Source organism: Camponotus floridanus, unplaced genomic scaffold (assembly GCF_003227725.1).
Source record: "Camponotus floridanus strain SB8 unplaced genomic scaffold, Cflo_v7.5 scaffold98, whole genome shotgun sequence".
Taxonomy (NCBI): domain Eukaryota; kingdom Metazoa; phylum Arthropoda; class Insecta; order Hymenoptera; family Formicidae; genus Camponotus; species Camponotus floridanus.
In genome coordinates, this window is record NW_020229869.1 from 600,706 (window position 1) to 617,825 (window position 17,120).

A 17,120-nucleotide genomic window follows, 5' to 3' on the forward strand; every position below is an offset into this window, starting at 1 on the left:
AATTCATACGTTTCGCGCGTCGCCAGATCCGAGCTGTTATTTTCATTGCGCCACGTCCAGATGTGAACGCTAAACGTGGTGACTAATGCAATTTCATGCTTTCTGGCAATCGGTATCGTTTAAGTCGTTATACTGGGTGTCCCAGAACTGTGGCCGCTCTTTTTATTCACAAATTTTTTTGGCGCAATCTGAATATTGCTGCAATAATTAATATTTAATTAAATATATGACGGTATTCGTAATCGATATTTCGTAACGAGTCCAATTCTTTTTATCATTTTTCTAAAACAATCAAATAAAGAATAAAGGGCGTATGATATATCGTACAAATATTATTTCTCTGACAAAAGGCTTTTAAGATCTCGTAAAGCTCAGCATGGATCTCTAGGATCAAGAGAATTTAAAATCATATTTACTTTGACATCAGCAATTGCTGGTCGCGTATGAACTTGTGCTCTATTATTGTGGCTATGGAAACGCGATACTCGGTTCCAATGTTTCTTCGCGCGAAAAACGGACTATGCGAGAAGCTGCAAGAGCGATAGGAGAGATATGGAAAAGAGGGAGAGAGAGAAAGAGAGAGAAGAGAGAGAGAGAGAGAGAGAGACAGAAAAAAAGAGAAGTTGCTGAGAGGGCGATGTTGCGAGAATGGGTCGGGGCCTGCGACCGGCCAGCGTAAAAGATTACGAGGCACGACATCTGGCGCCACACGCACATATGCGTGCACACGTACGTGCCATGTGGTTTATATGCCAAGAGCTCGCGGAGATCTCGCCCACGTTTACAACTCGGTAGCCGAGAGAAGGCGAGCCACGCCGAGTAGATTCGCTCTTTGGAACGGTACTCGCGCGAGTGCTTTATAAGCCGTTTGCCGTATAAGCGTAAATAATTATGTGCACATTTCTTGAAACAAATCTAACATGATTTCATTCCGTATGTAAGCAATGAAAGGATAGAACAGCAGTAGGAATTGAGAAATTATTAAAATTAAATTAATAATATTAAATTAATAATTATTATGAATGTACTTTATGGAAGATATAGATTTGAGTATATATAGATTCTAGAATGTATTAATTAATAAATTATTATTTAAAAAATAACACTGAAAAATAAATAATTATAATAATAACTATCTATTTTATATATATGTATATATGTATATATTATATATAAAATAGATTAATTAATAGATAATTCACCATCTAATTAATAGACAATTCACCATTACACATCAATGATTATTTATGGTTCGTTACATCGATCAATTTTTCATTGTTGCATCCATTCTATTATCTGTTTGGAGAGATTTTTATAATTTACACAAATCCCGAAATAGGATCTGTACGAGACTCTGTAAAAATATATGATACTGTGACTATCGATTATGGTAAATAATATATCATCATTGCATTTTTATCTGACTGAGTGGTTGATGTAAATTTGTTCTTTTTTTTGCTTTCTTTTCTAGCTGTAGGATCTATATTGCTATTAGTTGTCGAGATTGTCGCGTCACTTGCGGGACATTTGTCAGAAACTCAAAGCTAGCTCTCGCGGCGGCAGCGTCGAGCGCTTCGAAATGCTCTAATTATATATTCACATAACGCCAGAGAAACCCGGACCATTTCTATTCCACCCGCGGAACACCTGCACGCATTTGTCTGGTCGCGTGGTCATGCGCGAAGAGTGCCACACAACGACAACGACAAAGTCCAAGACGACGATGAAGACCAATACGACGACGACGACGACGACGACGACAACGACGACGACGACGACGTCGTGACGCGCCGCCGCGATTCACAAAACAAGGACGCGGCACGAGACGACGCCGCGGCGCCGACATTCAGCTGGCATCCCTGTCATCCGTTGACACGTACCGGAGTCGCATCTCCGCGAATTCCGTGCTATCTCGATTGCGTCGACTGCATTTCTGCATCGTCGCTCGCCGCGACGTCGTTTTCCACCGTTGATTTTGGCGCGATGAAAACGAATACTGCAATTTTGTATCGAGTTACGCGTTAACACCTTTCTCGAGAGAGAAAGAAAAGGGGAGAGAAAGTGTATTAGTAAAGATGTTTATTAATTTGAGGAAGTTATAATAAATTTTAACCTTTTAATTATTTTATTGAGAAAATATTAATTTCAAATTAGTAAAAGAATTTGTCATCAAGAGACTGGTAATTGTTTCCAGATATTGAACAATCTTTTGTATGCATTCATAATTGATTTATTTTAATACTTTATGTAATTCTAATCATCCTAATTTTTTGCCAAACATCATTCTTAATCTTTTTAGTTAAAATGAATATGCTTAGTAATTTTCAAAAATTCCTGTTGCTAAAATTTCCCTCTTGTAGTGACATTGGAGTTGCACTTTATTAGGATTAAGAACATTAAATATTTGAAAATAGAAGAGAGTGTTTCTTCCGCGAGTACTATTTTCAGCATAAGTCAATCCGTTTTCATCCGCGTTGTTATTTCGCGCCAGCTGACCACGAGGTATCCTAGAATCCGTCGGTTCGCGGTATTCTCAGACTGTCTTGTCGTCCCGCGGAGTCTTTTCTCTCGTGTGCGTCGCGTCGTCTCCCTCGAAACGTTCTAATTCCGTAGACACGTGCCCGGATGGAAACAGATGTACCCGCTCCTCCCCCGCGCTCGCGCGCGCAAGCCGCCCGTCTCTCGTCGTATAAATACATCGGTGGGCTAGTCGTTGAATCGTGACCGGGTATGTCGGTCCCTGCCAGTGCCGTACTTAGCCGTACGACAGTGATATAAAGTTACCGGCGTGTGGCTGGCGCCATACTGGCCGAACATTCGCGGCATTCGTCGTCCGGTGACACGAATTCGACGCTGTAAATATTTCTTCGCGCGGGACCACATCTACGCGAAAACAACAATACTTTGGATAAAATATAATCGATGCTCCCGACGTCGATTAATTTTAACCGTGGACCAAATGGACTCCATTAGCTGCGATCTATCTTGCGTCACGTACAGATAGAGTTTTATAGCAGACGTGTATAACGGAGATATATTGTATGGAGTTTATGTCTCATCCCTCGAGATATTTTCTAGGTTGAGAGAATAAATTTAAGATTGCGTGAAACTGGAGGGAAACTCGAGAGAATCGAAACATCCCGGTATTTTAGTCCTAGTGTTTTTACTTTATCCACGTAACGTTGTCTCACAAAAAACTGTACATTAAAATCTTACGTAAAAATAACTTTTACGATTAATATTAATTGCGACATTATTTTGGGATTGAATTATTCTCTGGCTGCGTCTGCCTCCGGAGATCTTGTTTGCAGACGGAACAGAGTGTCTCGCTATTAAGAAGTCCGAACAGCGCAAGGCATTCCCCGCAAACACGGTTGCGTACTCTGCCTCGGGAATGTGGGTTGGTAGATAGCTAAGTAGAGATAGTTAGATGACTGGATAGGTAGGTAGGTGGATAGTCTCGATGTAACCTCTGCGCTTGTGTTGCATTATTATGCATCGCGCAAGCGAGTGCAGTGCGGTCTCGCACGTCTGGATCGGGGAACAGGACGAATCCTAGAAACAGAGACTCGACTAGAAGGAAGGAAATAGCGTCTCCTCGTCCCGGTGTTGGTATGGAATAACCCAGACACAACGCGGTTTAGTCTCTCCTCTCTTTTTGTCCGCTCGACCACATATTCTCGTCATCATTGATGTTCTACCGCCGCCGTAAACACATGAGAAACCACGTGCGATGACCCGATTCCTTGAAAGAGGTCAGACGACACCTGTCACATGAAACACTTGGTCGTATCTTTATTTGACGTATTTATATTCGCACGGACAGTCACGAAGCAATTCTTTTTTTCGAGAACAAATGTAAGAAAATATTGTGTGAACGCATCTTCTTTTATCTTCTTCTTCCTTGTTGTATTGAATGAGTCATATAAATACGAGTAAATGATTAATTTCATTATTCATGAATTAGTAGCGAAACCCGGAATACACGTGCTAGCCATGTACTGTTGAAATTCCCAAAGAAACATGATTCTTTGTCAAAGTTAATATGTGACTTTAAATTTACGTATTGAAGAATACGATGTTTATTTTATGCTAAGATTATTACGAGAAATATTAGATTTCGAAATTAAATTTAATAGTGCAAAGTTATGAAATGCATTTGCTGTGAATCAGTAGTGAATGTAGATCATCGAAAATAATACTTTAAATAGTTATATTAGGTAAAATATTTTAAAGTTTGATTTTTTTCGCAAAAATAATAGATGCCAATTAGAATTAATACAATTTAATTATTTTATTTCGTAATCATTTAAAATATAAGAAATAGTTTTTATACACACACAAGTATATATATTTTTTGTTTTCTATATTCTCTATTTTATGTATCCATTTTTAGGACACATGTACAAACAATCCACGATGGAATCACGTGGATGTAATTTTATAGTTCGCGGCATACATTTCTTGCGGCGTAACGTCACTTAACGCGATGCGCGGAACATAAGTCGGATCAGCTCGCCCGCGCGCGAACGCACAGATGCGTACGCATGTACGTATATACATGTATATGCGTATAAAGGCGTGCATCTGTGCGAAAGGGCGACGAGATGCGAAATGCGCGTGTGGCGCCAATGGCGGTGAATGCAACGCGACCGGGACTCGAGCTGAGCCGGCTGCGGAATGCAGTTTCGAGCCAAACTCAGAGGCAGTCTCCTCTCTCGGCTACTGTGCGTAGAAACAAGAATGAAAGAAAGAAGAGGAGAGGAGGAAGCCGCGGGGGAGAGAAAGAGCTGGGTGGAGGGAACGGGGCCCGCCGAGAGCCGGGACCCTTTATCACGAACGCGAAACGAGACGTCGAAGCGCGCCGCGTCGGGAAGATACGATCCACCTTCCAGCCATCAAACCGATGATGCTGAGATACGCTTTACTTTTAGTACCTGGGTACTGTAGGTAGATCGAGACAAGATGCTTCTAGGTAAAATGTATTTAATTACAAAAATAAAGAAAAATTATTACTAAGTGTTTTATCTCGTCAGCTGCAGCATCATTCTTGTATTATAGATAAGTACTAATTAGTGCTTACTAGTTACTTTTGGCAATACTGCCTTGTTATCAAAATAACAATTCATTTCACAAATTGAAAAAGTATTGACATTTAGGTGATGGCAGACTTTAAAATTCATGGCATCAGTGAAGAAGGAAATTTGTCAACGCGTCAGATTTTGATAATTTCTAATAATCGAAAAAATATGTATAGTAATAATTAAAATTGTTAGAAATTCCAGAATAATTAAGCATGGATTTTTCGAAATGTATTTTTCGCTCGTGAGAAACGGAAACTATCTTTTACTGCCAAGAATTGACGACTAGACATTAATCTAATTTTTTGAGAGCCTAGAGATAATAATCTTGAAATTCTCATCGCGATTTGATTAACAAGTAAGCAGTAATGATACAAAAAAGGGGGAGAGTGAGGAGAGAGAAAGAAACGGAGAGGCGCCGACGAGCCTTTCCACCGGCCCGGCAGGTTCACTTTTTGCGGCGGGCAGGTAGAGGCGTTTCTACGGCATGTCTCTCCTGGGCTCGATGCACCCGATGTCATGACGCCGTGCGGAATGATGCAGACGGGTAGCAAAACCCTACGAGAGGGAAGGAGCCGTTAATTCGAGCCGAGAAAGAGTCGGTCAGGTTCGAGTTCACGAGCCGCGCGCTTTAATTACTTCTTTCGCACGATGTCGTTAATGATACCGCGATTATGATTGGGCTTTTATGGCCATTGAATGAGGCTCGGCCTCTCTCTTTTTTCTTTTCTCTTCTTTCGTTTCTCCAAAAGTAGATCATGGAAAAAAAGCTTTCCTTCTTCATCTCTTTTTCTCGTCGTCCAGTTTCTAATATCTTGAAAATCGTTTCGTCTCTAAAGAAATTGATACTTCTTTTTACAATTTGAGATAGTTGTTAAATGTAAAGATGTGTATGGTTATTCATAAATATATCAACATATGAATGAAATGAAACAAATAAAATGAGATTCCGGCAGCCTAGATTTCAAATTAATGAAGAAATAAAAATAATAAATGTGATATTAATAAATATGAATTAAAATAAAAAGGGAAAGAGATTCGATTTGCAGAATTAATTTTTTTGTACATTGATAGTATATAAAATATAGACGACCAGAGAATTTTCTGTTCGAGATTAAAAACATTTTATTTCTATTTCTAGTCCCTTCATGTGTGTATATACACTGTAATCGCAGAAACAAGCTGATTAACTGGATTGCTACTCATGATCGTTCCGGCTGTCCTTTCTGTTTATATAGATTTATGGGACTTATGTTCAGAGCGACCATCACGTGACACAAGCCGCTCGTTCGTTTGCGTAACGGTTGACTAGTAGTCTTTTGGTTTGCACACATATGGTAACAGCCAGGCAGCGAATCACAACCTCGTGCTGCGTTGGCCGCAAACGAGATCCCTTTTTATGTAGGATTTCTTTTTTTCATTCTTCCTCTCTCCTGCTGTTTTTGCGTGTCGAAGAGAGGGTAAGAAACGAGCAAGCTTTCGGGAATAATCACGCTTCGCTTCTAATTATTGTATGGTTACTATATAGTTGTTTAGCACATAAATACAAAGTGTCCAAAGCATCGATATTAATAATTATATTAACATTTACAATTCTATAAGAAACTAGGAGATTTATTTATCAAATCTAATTCAAAATAATCTAATTATTTAAGAATAAGAATTATAAAAAAATATTTAAGAATTATTTAATTATTTAATTATTTAATAAAAAATTATTTAAGAATAAGAATTTTTTTCATATTTTATTTTTATAAAAGTTTTTTTTAATTTACTACTAAGGTATTTTAGTAGTAAATTAAAAAAACTATTATAAAAATAATAGAAGAACTATTATAAAAATAATAGAATAGAACTATTATAAAAATAAAAGTAGTACTTTAAGTTACTACTAAAAGGATTTATTTATTCTCTTATAAAAGATATCAAATGATATAACGCGTATATCGGTGAAAAGAGAAGGGAAGACAAGAATTCAATCGGCTATTTCGCAGACTAGAAACTTCAATCCCACGAAATATATTCCTGTCAGTCTCTTCTTAATTTATCTATTTCTTGCAGAGTGAACTACATCGCGCTAATCACTGTACACGCGGAGAGGGCTTTGATTATCGACCCGCGGGACGTGTAATTGGTCAGGGAGATCGTTAGTGCTTGTACAAGAGTCGAGAGACCGGTAATTTCTTTCGCGATCGCTCGTGAATTATTGCGCCTTCATAGAGTTGAGTCTCGCGTCGTAGTCGTCTTAATACAACGTGGTCGTGGAATCACACCCGAGCGGCGTAGAGGGACGTTTCCGGTGTTTAGGAGGATCATTTTGGCCTCTGGTAATCACCACCTGCCATCGCTAATTGCCAGCATTTGGACCGCCCCGAGTGTCCGATGCGTTTCGACGATAATATTTGTCCGACACCAGCTTCCCGCGTCGATAGATCACTGGATCCTCACCTGTAATCCCCTCGCTATTAAGCATACAATGTTAAATTTTAATCCGTCTCCACGAAATTTTATATATTAAAGAGAGAGCATGAATTTAAAATTTCTCAATTTTTTAATAAACTTGGATATATAACTTGGATTTAATAAATTTACAATACCGTCACTCACGGCAAAATTTCTTGTGAAAAAATTATAAAAATAACACAATAATTTATACATCAAAAATATCGTGTAAAACTCGATAATAAAACATATGAAAATTTTATTTAAAATATAATCTTGTATAAATTCTTACAAAATTATTGATATTTTGTTTGCAAGCAATTATTTGTAGTAATAGCATTTGTTGTTTAGAAAAGAGCTTGTTTAGAAACAACGCATTATGTTACATTTAAAAATGTGTTAGAAAAGCGTCAGTTGACACGCATCAAATACACCATATCGTGTAACGCGTTTCTCGTCCCGCAGGGATGTTAATTGGCGTCACCGCTCGTCTGTGAAACGTGGAGTGAATATCGAACGACCGACCGATCCGATCTCGCACCTGCAACGTGCCCATTAAAGAATCTATCTATTCGTTTTCGAGTGTCAAAGCATATTTTAAGGAGAATTTTCAGTGGACAAGAAGATACGCCTCTTGTCTATTTTCTTATTATTTTTTTCCAAAAATTGCTTCATCTATCTTAATATTATATTATTATTATTATATATGCTTTTGTTCTCTCACAAAATAATAAGACTATATATATCTAACTGAACAAATCCATTCATCTATTTGTTTATGTATTCAGTAAATAAAATGTAATTTTATTTTATTTCTGTGATAATTGATTTTAGTGATTTCTTGGATGAATTTTAGCATCGATTTTTCTCAAGATATCTTGAAACGTAGTTTGTCAATCGTGTCGATTTCGAATCGATTTGTGGCGAGGGCGTTTTCAGACAGCCGAATGGTAATTATTTTCGGCGGACCATTTGTCGAGTCGCACGCGCCCATTCCTTGTCTCAATTCGCGATCATTAACATCTCTATCTGCCGATCTACGAGCGCGACTCCACGATGCATCAGGTGCACAATGCGGGTAAGGGAACGGAGGCAGAAGAGGGCACCAGGGTAGGAGAGGCACATCGCGCGAACGGACGCTCGTACGCATAGACAGACAGGTGGATATGTGTATGTATCCGTGTATACGTTCACGTTCGCGAGTGCAAACAGCCGGAATGCTTAAGCACGCGCCGGAACCGGAAGCTGCTGGGTGAGCACGCGAGCAGCGCTGCACTTCGTGCACCGTCAGGTGCCACGGCGCAGGAAATTAGGGTGAAACGCTTCGCGATAGAGGGAGAGAAAAGGGGGAGCGAAGGGGGGATAAAGCACACGGACACGACAGCGAAATTTGCATTAACAAGCCTGCCAGGGCAAACGCGCGTTACTTCGCAACAGCGAATTGATCTGCGATCTCGAAAGTCGCGGCTCTCACATGCATCCAGGTGCGTTTAATTATAGCTCGATAAAGTGTCATTGTGATGAGTTATATATTTTTGAATGGACATTTTCAGCATGAAAATATACAAAATATATAACGATTGTTATATGAAGCCTATATGAAGTTCAGTTAAAATCGAAATTCCATTATTTCGGAAATTCTATTAATTTATCTGAATGATTATTTTCATTGAATAACTGATAATTAATTAAAAAGCTTTAATTTGCGTTAAATTTTATTAATACTCAATATTTTAGCTCTGAATAGAATTGATATAGCTACACATGTTCGCAGTTAATTAACTTTATGGACGATATAAACGCAATATATTTAATTCAATGTAACTGTATCTTCATCGTAAAAGTCAATATTGAATAAATATCAAACTGGAAATGACGCAAGAAACACCAGCTGCCATTCATAATAAACTTTTTCTTATAAAAATTAATGTACTCAGACCATTGATACGCATATTTCTTACAGATCATTTACACGTGGCGTTTTCTCGATAGCGTCTCAGGTAGATCTCGAATTGGTTCCCGGTGTAAACACCTGTATACTTAATAATCGGGCATTTCTGCCCGATTATCGAGTGTCGGACGCTTTCGTTGCGCCTAATTTCGCACACTCTCTTTCCTTGTTTCGCCATTACGTTACATCGCTTAAGAGTGCATGTACAGGTGTTGCCTTTTAATTTTCAGAAGGTGTACAGAAGCAAGTATCGTTTACGCGGCAGTTGTTTTTGCATCGAGAACATGCATTTTCTTTTCTATAAAAGATCTTATACAAAGATAAAAAATATAAAAACATGAATATATAAAATTATTAATAGAAAAATATGAAAAAAATCTGGAAAGAGAGAGAACATTCACGAATTATATCTACTATAATGATTAATTACTGTTTTTACATAATAATAATTATTTCTATATAACATATATTAATTGACATATAATATATTTGACAAAAATAAATCGAAATTTAAAAAATTGAAATAAAATAGTTTAAAGTTGTACATTAAAAATTATACATTGAAGATTAAATTAAGTAAATTAATATTTGATTTTAACAAAAGTTTAAAAATCTTTTAATGGACATCTTATGATTAGAAGTGTTTAACAATTTTAATAAACGATTATAAAGTTTATCGCTCATTTGACATATACAATCCGACTGAAATGACATTTATCATCTGTTCCTATTACGTTTAAATGTGATCATAATGTCATATATACGTTTAAAATGAAGAGGAAAATATCTCGTCGATCATAGGAGCAGATTACACGACACACTCGGAATGATACTACGATATCGCGTGTATCGATCCGTCGTAAATCCCCTCGAGTACACGCCGCGGACTCGAAATTATTCGACGTTTTAATGGTTCGGCCCAGGCACGATATCGATGCCCGGTGAACATCGGCCGGATGTGGGTCAGATGTCATGTGGGCGACCCCTATAAACGGCGCCGATCGTCACACACAAAAGCCACAAATGCGATGGTATGGTGAGCCGAAAAACCGCGTTGCTTGTGCCGTATACACGGGTGCGCGTGTTACTCGTCGCAGGTGAACACGAGCGAGCTTCACCTGGCGCGTGCCAACTGTCTAATTAATGACAATCGCACGAGGGCGCGCCGCGTGCGACGAAGATCGTCGCCTCTATTCATATATACGCGTACAATTTGGCTACCTGTGCACAGTAAGTCCCCAGTTTCGGCTCGGTTTAAGATGTCTCGAGATATTGGCAAATTAGCCGGTTTTAGAAAGAGAAAGATGCGTGGGGATTATATAACACGAATTTATATGAGAATTGCACGAGCATGTCGTTTTTACGCACACAAATCAACATCGAGTGGTTTGAAACGATTTTTCGATTAAATTAAATTAAAAAATTGTAAACATCAAAGAGAGTTCATCAAAGAGTATATTTTCGTGCAAATATTAAATTCACATGTAAATACAAAATATAAATGTTTGATATATGTTAAAAAATATTGAATCGTTTAATGCATATTTTCAATTCGTCTACTATTTTTGACTAGTTTTTAATTTTTATATCTCAGAAAAATTGATTTTTTAATTTATTTGATAAAATAATGTTTTCGAATGACACACACGTGTTCTCGATGTCTCTTTTCAATTTCTTTTATTTTTTATTTCTCATATTCGGTTTAAAAAATGAAAATAAAAAAATGTTTAAATGTATATATTGTGTATTTAAATTAGATTTATATATTTAAATCACATTATATAGCTTAAATCAGAATTAAATAAATTAAGAAAACTAATACTTAACTTTGATAAGAATATGATTTAGGTTTTAATTGCCGATATATTTCATATAGTTATTTATTTTGACAAAGAAATCAATTTAAAACGTTATTTAATTAATTTTATTTATTTAAAATTTTGATTTATTTATTTAAAAAATATCGAATGACGGATTTTTGATTTTTTATATGACTTTTCAGTTTCCATGCTGCTGTAATTTTCGCGTATTTAGTTTGCTATCCCATCGGTGTCCGCAAATAATATTTATAGGCGACGATTTTTTTTTTATTTTCGCGAGACGCGTTTTCGTTTGGTAGTACGAGTTACACGATCAATTCGATCGAATTGATCGTGCATATCGATCGCCGACATGCATCGTATCCCCGCGAGCGGTTGGTAGGCGGAGATGAACCTGTAATGCGCTCGAGAGCGTGGGACCGCTATGCGGGAAAAGTGCGGTCTTCCTCGCGGATGAGATCGCGCGGAGCTACCGCGTGGTTAGACTGCCTCTTAGGTCTGACACGAGAACTCTTTGCGCCTGGTGTGAGGAACTTATAAGAGCTTTGTGCCTCGACGAGAACACATAACAACAGCATAACAGAATGCAACATCTGTTCGCGCTAATTCTTTTGTCTTCAATTATACCTTAAAATATTTTAAACTATTTTTATTACTATATTTTGTAGCGAAAAATCTTTATACATTTATGATCATATATAATTATATGAAACGTTTGAATTTTTTATTCTAGGGAAGTGAATGGGAAAAAATTAATACTCGATCGTTGGTAGAATTGCTAGTTACATTGTTGGCGTTGTTCTTCTGTTTTTTTTTTTTTTTTATAAGAATATATTTTAGATTTTAGCATATGCACACTTTATGAAAGACAAAAATATTTAAAGGTAGACTAGATGAAACTTTGTTTGAATAAAAAAATGTTTTACGTCGCGAATTCAATTTCTAATTGCAATCAATTAATATAATGTTAATTGCACGTCTTAAAGACTTGTGAAACTCGCTAAAAATTTTCAACTATTTCATATTTTTCGAGAGATAATTATATTCCTTGCAATAATGATTATATGTATTATATGATAATATGATTTATAATGTAATTTGAAATGCATTTTTATTGCGTTTTCTCGAAAACGCAACGAGAAATATGCGAGACTCGTAAGGTTCCGAAAAAAAAAAACTAAACTTGTAGAAATTACAGAAAGAACCGCGGCGAGATACGAGATTATCCACGATGCCTGAAACGCAAAAAAGGGCACAAGGAGAGGGTCCGTCGTCCCCCTCTTTCCTTCTACCTGCAGGTTCGCGTGATGACGGCGTGTGCCCGCGGGGGCGTTCGATTCTCGAGAGTCGTAGATCGCGTGCGAGCTTGCAGCTGGTGAGAAGAGAAAGAGAAAGAGAGAGTGAGGAACCCGAGTCTCTCGGGAGTTTATCACGAGGCCCCCGGGGGCACCCGGGACCCGCTCGCAACGCGTACCTTAAACGTGGGCGGAACAGCAGAGGCGCCCCCGGGGTGTTTCTCACCCGCATATCTGACATACGTGCCAGCCACCTTCTCATCCCTCACCCTTAATTTCTTCTCTTGCTTCGTCTCCTTCTACCTCTTCTCGTTCTCCTCATTATCATTTGGTTTTTGAGCTTCTCGTCCACTGTCTCTTTATCTTCTTTTTAGAATGTCATTTCCTTTTTTAGTTTTCTCAGAATTACTTAGTACATTTATGTTTGTGATAAGCATTTTTCATAGCAAGTTTGTTTTAAATTTTGAATATCTCTGGATAAGATTAGGTAATTTTTGATAATATATGAGGAAAAAGAGCGAGCAGGAAAATGGAAATAAAATATTGTAATGTCATAAAAGTATGAAATATTATTACGAGTTTGATATAAGATTAGATGTTTAATTATATGAATTCATCTTTCATGTTCGTGTCTTGTATATTTTATGCGCATTCCAGCACGAGTGCAAATCGCGTTAATGAGGGGTTAATCTTCCCAGCGACTGTTCTATTCGAGAATAACGGAGTTCGGAAGAGTCCAATTTGTTCACGGCGCGGAATCCGGCGTGAGATCCGTTATCGAGAGGCCCGAGATTCTTTTCCGCAGACACGAAAGCCGCGGAATCGCCGCCGACATTCCTGCGAAATTATTGCCTACCGGTCTCGGACCTTCCGTTGCTGATGCCGGGTGTCCGCGACGGTGTCTCGAAATTGGAATTCGTAGAGAAGCGCGATGACAGGAAGGAGAGAAGTACTAGTCTCACGCGGAACGAAGGAATCGAGAAATCGCGTGGAGGTTGCGAGAGTTTCAACGGACAGAGAAATTTTTTGATTAAAGAAGATAATATTTTGTTAATATATTAACATAAAATTTTTTTTATGATGTACGAATGTAAATTTTATAATTTATCTTTCACGATAAGAGCTAGAGTAGGTGATATGTCAATATCAATCATCTGCATCATCTTGAAATTTTTTAATCTTATAGCAAACTTTTATAAACGATCGCAATTTTTTAATGACAGTTGCCATTTCTATGATTACCACTGTCATCAACTTATAACGACTTCAAAGAAACTATGGAGATCTACGAAAATTTAATGCGCGCGAAAGAGCCTTAGATCTTAATAATTTCCTAAGAAAAATTCCGGCGATGCCGATGGCGATTCTATGGTTGCGCGCGATTCCGTCGACCGTGTTGCCCCGAGGACGTTCCCATGAGTCGGGGGCGGCCACACCGACGTTTTCGTAGACCCTGGAAGATGCTGGGTCCGGAGAGCACCCGGGGGCGATGCCATGTTCCTCGTGAACGGTGCGTGCAACCGCGCGCTCTCGCAAACACGTTATTACGCGAACCCTTAATAACCCACCCAGAGTTAACCTCTGCCTTTCTTTCTCCTTCTCTTTCCTCAGCCCGAAAAGACTCCCACTTGTTTTTCTCCCTCGCCTCGACGAATTAGCTATTCCTTCAACGATGTACACGGTAGCCAATTGCCTCGACACAGCTCTGACATTCTTTGTGGCTTCACACTCATCAGCACGAAGCTCAATTCGCATTAGATGGGTAGTTTATTTAATTGTGTCTGTTGCATTTCAATATTTCTGTTACTGTAAAAGTTAACAGTAAGGAAAAATTATATAAAAGGTTGAGAACCTCTTCCATTAAAAATCTTGCCAATTTTTTATACATATTATTTTAAATAATTTGACAGATATAACAATATGACAAGTTAAGAAAAAAATTGTCTTTAAGCGTTTTAAATTTATAATCGTAGATTGTCAAGTTTGTCAATTTATTATTTTTCTATAAAATTGATTTTAACGATGTGTGTATGTGAAATGTATTCGTTTAGGAAATGTATAATGATATCATTTCACATTTTATCTCGAGAAGCATTGTTTCTCGACTGAAAACTTTAGAAAACGTTCCTCGTAATTAAAACTAAAGAAGAAATTAAGGAATGCGAATAATCCCTATTGAGATGCGCCTCTGTCGCGTTTGCGCCTCGGCGAATATTGAGCGACGAAGTCGCGAAAGGATGAACCAGGAAGCGATGCGGCGCAAGAAGTTCTCGATCTCGTCACATCGTTGAATCAATGTCGACAGAAGGTATTCTGTGCGGTTGTCACGTCACTCGCCACATTTCCGCGAGATGAAGCTTTTATTCTCCAAATGATAAATTATTCCTGCATTATATTTCGAAATCGACACGTTAATAATTAAATACGTCAGCGAATAGCTAGCAGTCTCTTATATTTTTTTTAGTAATTGAAAGCACATGGTAAAGTGGCACGTAACTGTCAAATTTGACGTACAGATCTATTTAAGAGAAGATCATTATATATATAATATCAAGGTACATGAGAAGATCATCATCATATATATAATATCAAGGTACATGAATTTTATGTTTTTTCAGTAATTAAAAGCACATGGTAAAGTGGCATGTAACTGTCAAATTTGACGTATAGATATTCATTTGCCAAATTTATCATAATTGAAAAAAATCGTATTGTGACATAGATGAGAAGATCGTTATATAATCTAATGATACATGAATTACTGATTCCTAGCTTTCGCGTAGTAACGTTTACAATCAATGTTTACACTTTATCAATTCCCACGGTCGGCATGTTGCCGCTCGGCCACTCTGGACGTGCTCTCGTCTCGCGTCACGAAAGACTCTGCATCTAACATTCCGCGAATTTCGGTATTAGGACCGTATGAAGCCGGGTCGAGTGCTCTACGGGAGAGAGAAACCGAGGTCTCCCGGACGATGACGACGGCGCGAGTTCCCATAGTCGGCGACAGGAACAACGGCCTTCCTGTTGCGCGGTACACACTATCATACTCAGATTAGTTCGATTCGGCGACGCCGAAGATGTTTTTCGGCCGTATTGGCCGGCCCGGACCCGGCGAGATAGTCCAGCGGATTATCATGCGCGTGCATGTCGACAAAGGAAGTTTAGCTTGTAAAGCTGATTAAACCTTAGTTAATCACAACCGAGCAGGCTGGCATGACGAGGACGGAGGTGGCGATCGTCCCGGCGCCTCTCTCCCGCGCTCGTGTCAATCCCCTGCCGTCTCCCATTGCGCGCGCATGTTCCTCCTACGCGCTCGGATTAAACTTCTCGAGCACGTGTTATCCCAGTGACAGCTCGTGCGAGCGGGCGGTCCCGCGCGGCAAACTGGCGCGCGCGACACGCGCTCCGCGCCGCTCATGTTCGCCCGCTGCGCGCGACATAGCAACTGAATTCGGTGCTGCAGTCCGCGAATTCCGGAGATTTTCCGCCACGTACCTAACGGCCACGCGCGCCGGAATTCTTCCGGTGAGACTGGCCCCTCGGCCTCCTCGCCATCGACTTATCTCCGTCTCGGATGAACGGGAGTTCCTCCTTCTTCGAGTCGCTCCTCGGCATCGGAGAGCGACGAGGCGCGCCTCCGTGAAGCTTCGTTAGTCCTCGAGATTGGACAAATTGATGGATGAACGGACGGAAGTAATTTATCACCTGATACATTTATCTCTTCGTCTCGCGAAATTTCTATGATTCTGTTAGGGAATAAGGGCGACTAACGATCGCCTCGTTTTCAAATTAAGCTCGCTTTCACGCGGAGCGCTCGTGTCGAATCAAATTGCGGGAATACGATAGCGATGCATAGGGTGAGGAACGAGGGCGATTCCTCTCGGGTTCCTGCGCGTCCCAGCGCGAGGACGCGGAGAAACGCGATCGAGAAGCGATGGTGCGACGGAGAGTGAGCGAATGAGGTGGGTGCGCGATGGAGAGAGAGGCACGTGAATGAAACCTCCTCGAACAGCTGTTCCCCTGGCATATCGGCGCAGCGCCGCAGCGCCACGCGTCACGGCGAGCACCATCGCGACGCGGCTACGCCGTGGCGCTTTGGCTCCTGTCATCGTCGCGATGCTGCGCGGCGCTGAGATGCCCTCTTGGAATCGTCGGCATCCGACAGCGTCGGACACGCGAGGACGCTGAGCCGGTCAATAATGTGCCGAGATATTCGGGCACCCTGAACCAAGCTAAAAGCCGAAGGGAAAAACACAAGCCGCGAAAGCGAGTCTGTTTTATTTATTTTAAGGATTAATTGGATTTATCTAAATTGAGAAGAATGTGTTATCTTTTAGAACTTAGTCTAATTTAGATTCTGTTTAAGCGGAATTTTAATTTAAGCTTAGTTTGACTGAAATTGAAAAGAAGTATTGAACTCTAGGAATTTTTTATCTAGAAATTTTAATTTGTTAATTTAATCTATATTTAAGGAAGGGATTCTTCTTTTGTTTGTTTTTTTGTATACAGTATTAGAATTTAAAAGTTA

At 39.3% G+C, this 17,120-nt stretch overlaps 1 long non-coding RNA gene across 1 annotated transcript in view; it reads left to right on the top strand.

Moving 5' to 3' along the window:
• The window catches only part of LOC105250057, a 99,163-nt gene that overhangs the window by 60,534 nt on the left and 21,509 nt on the right, over positions 1 to 17,120 (top strand). The window lies entirely within an intron of this gene.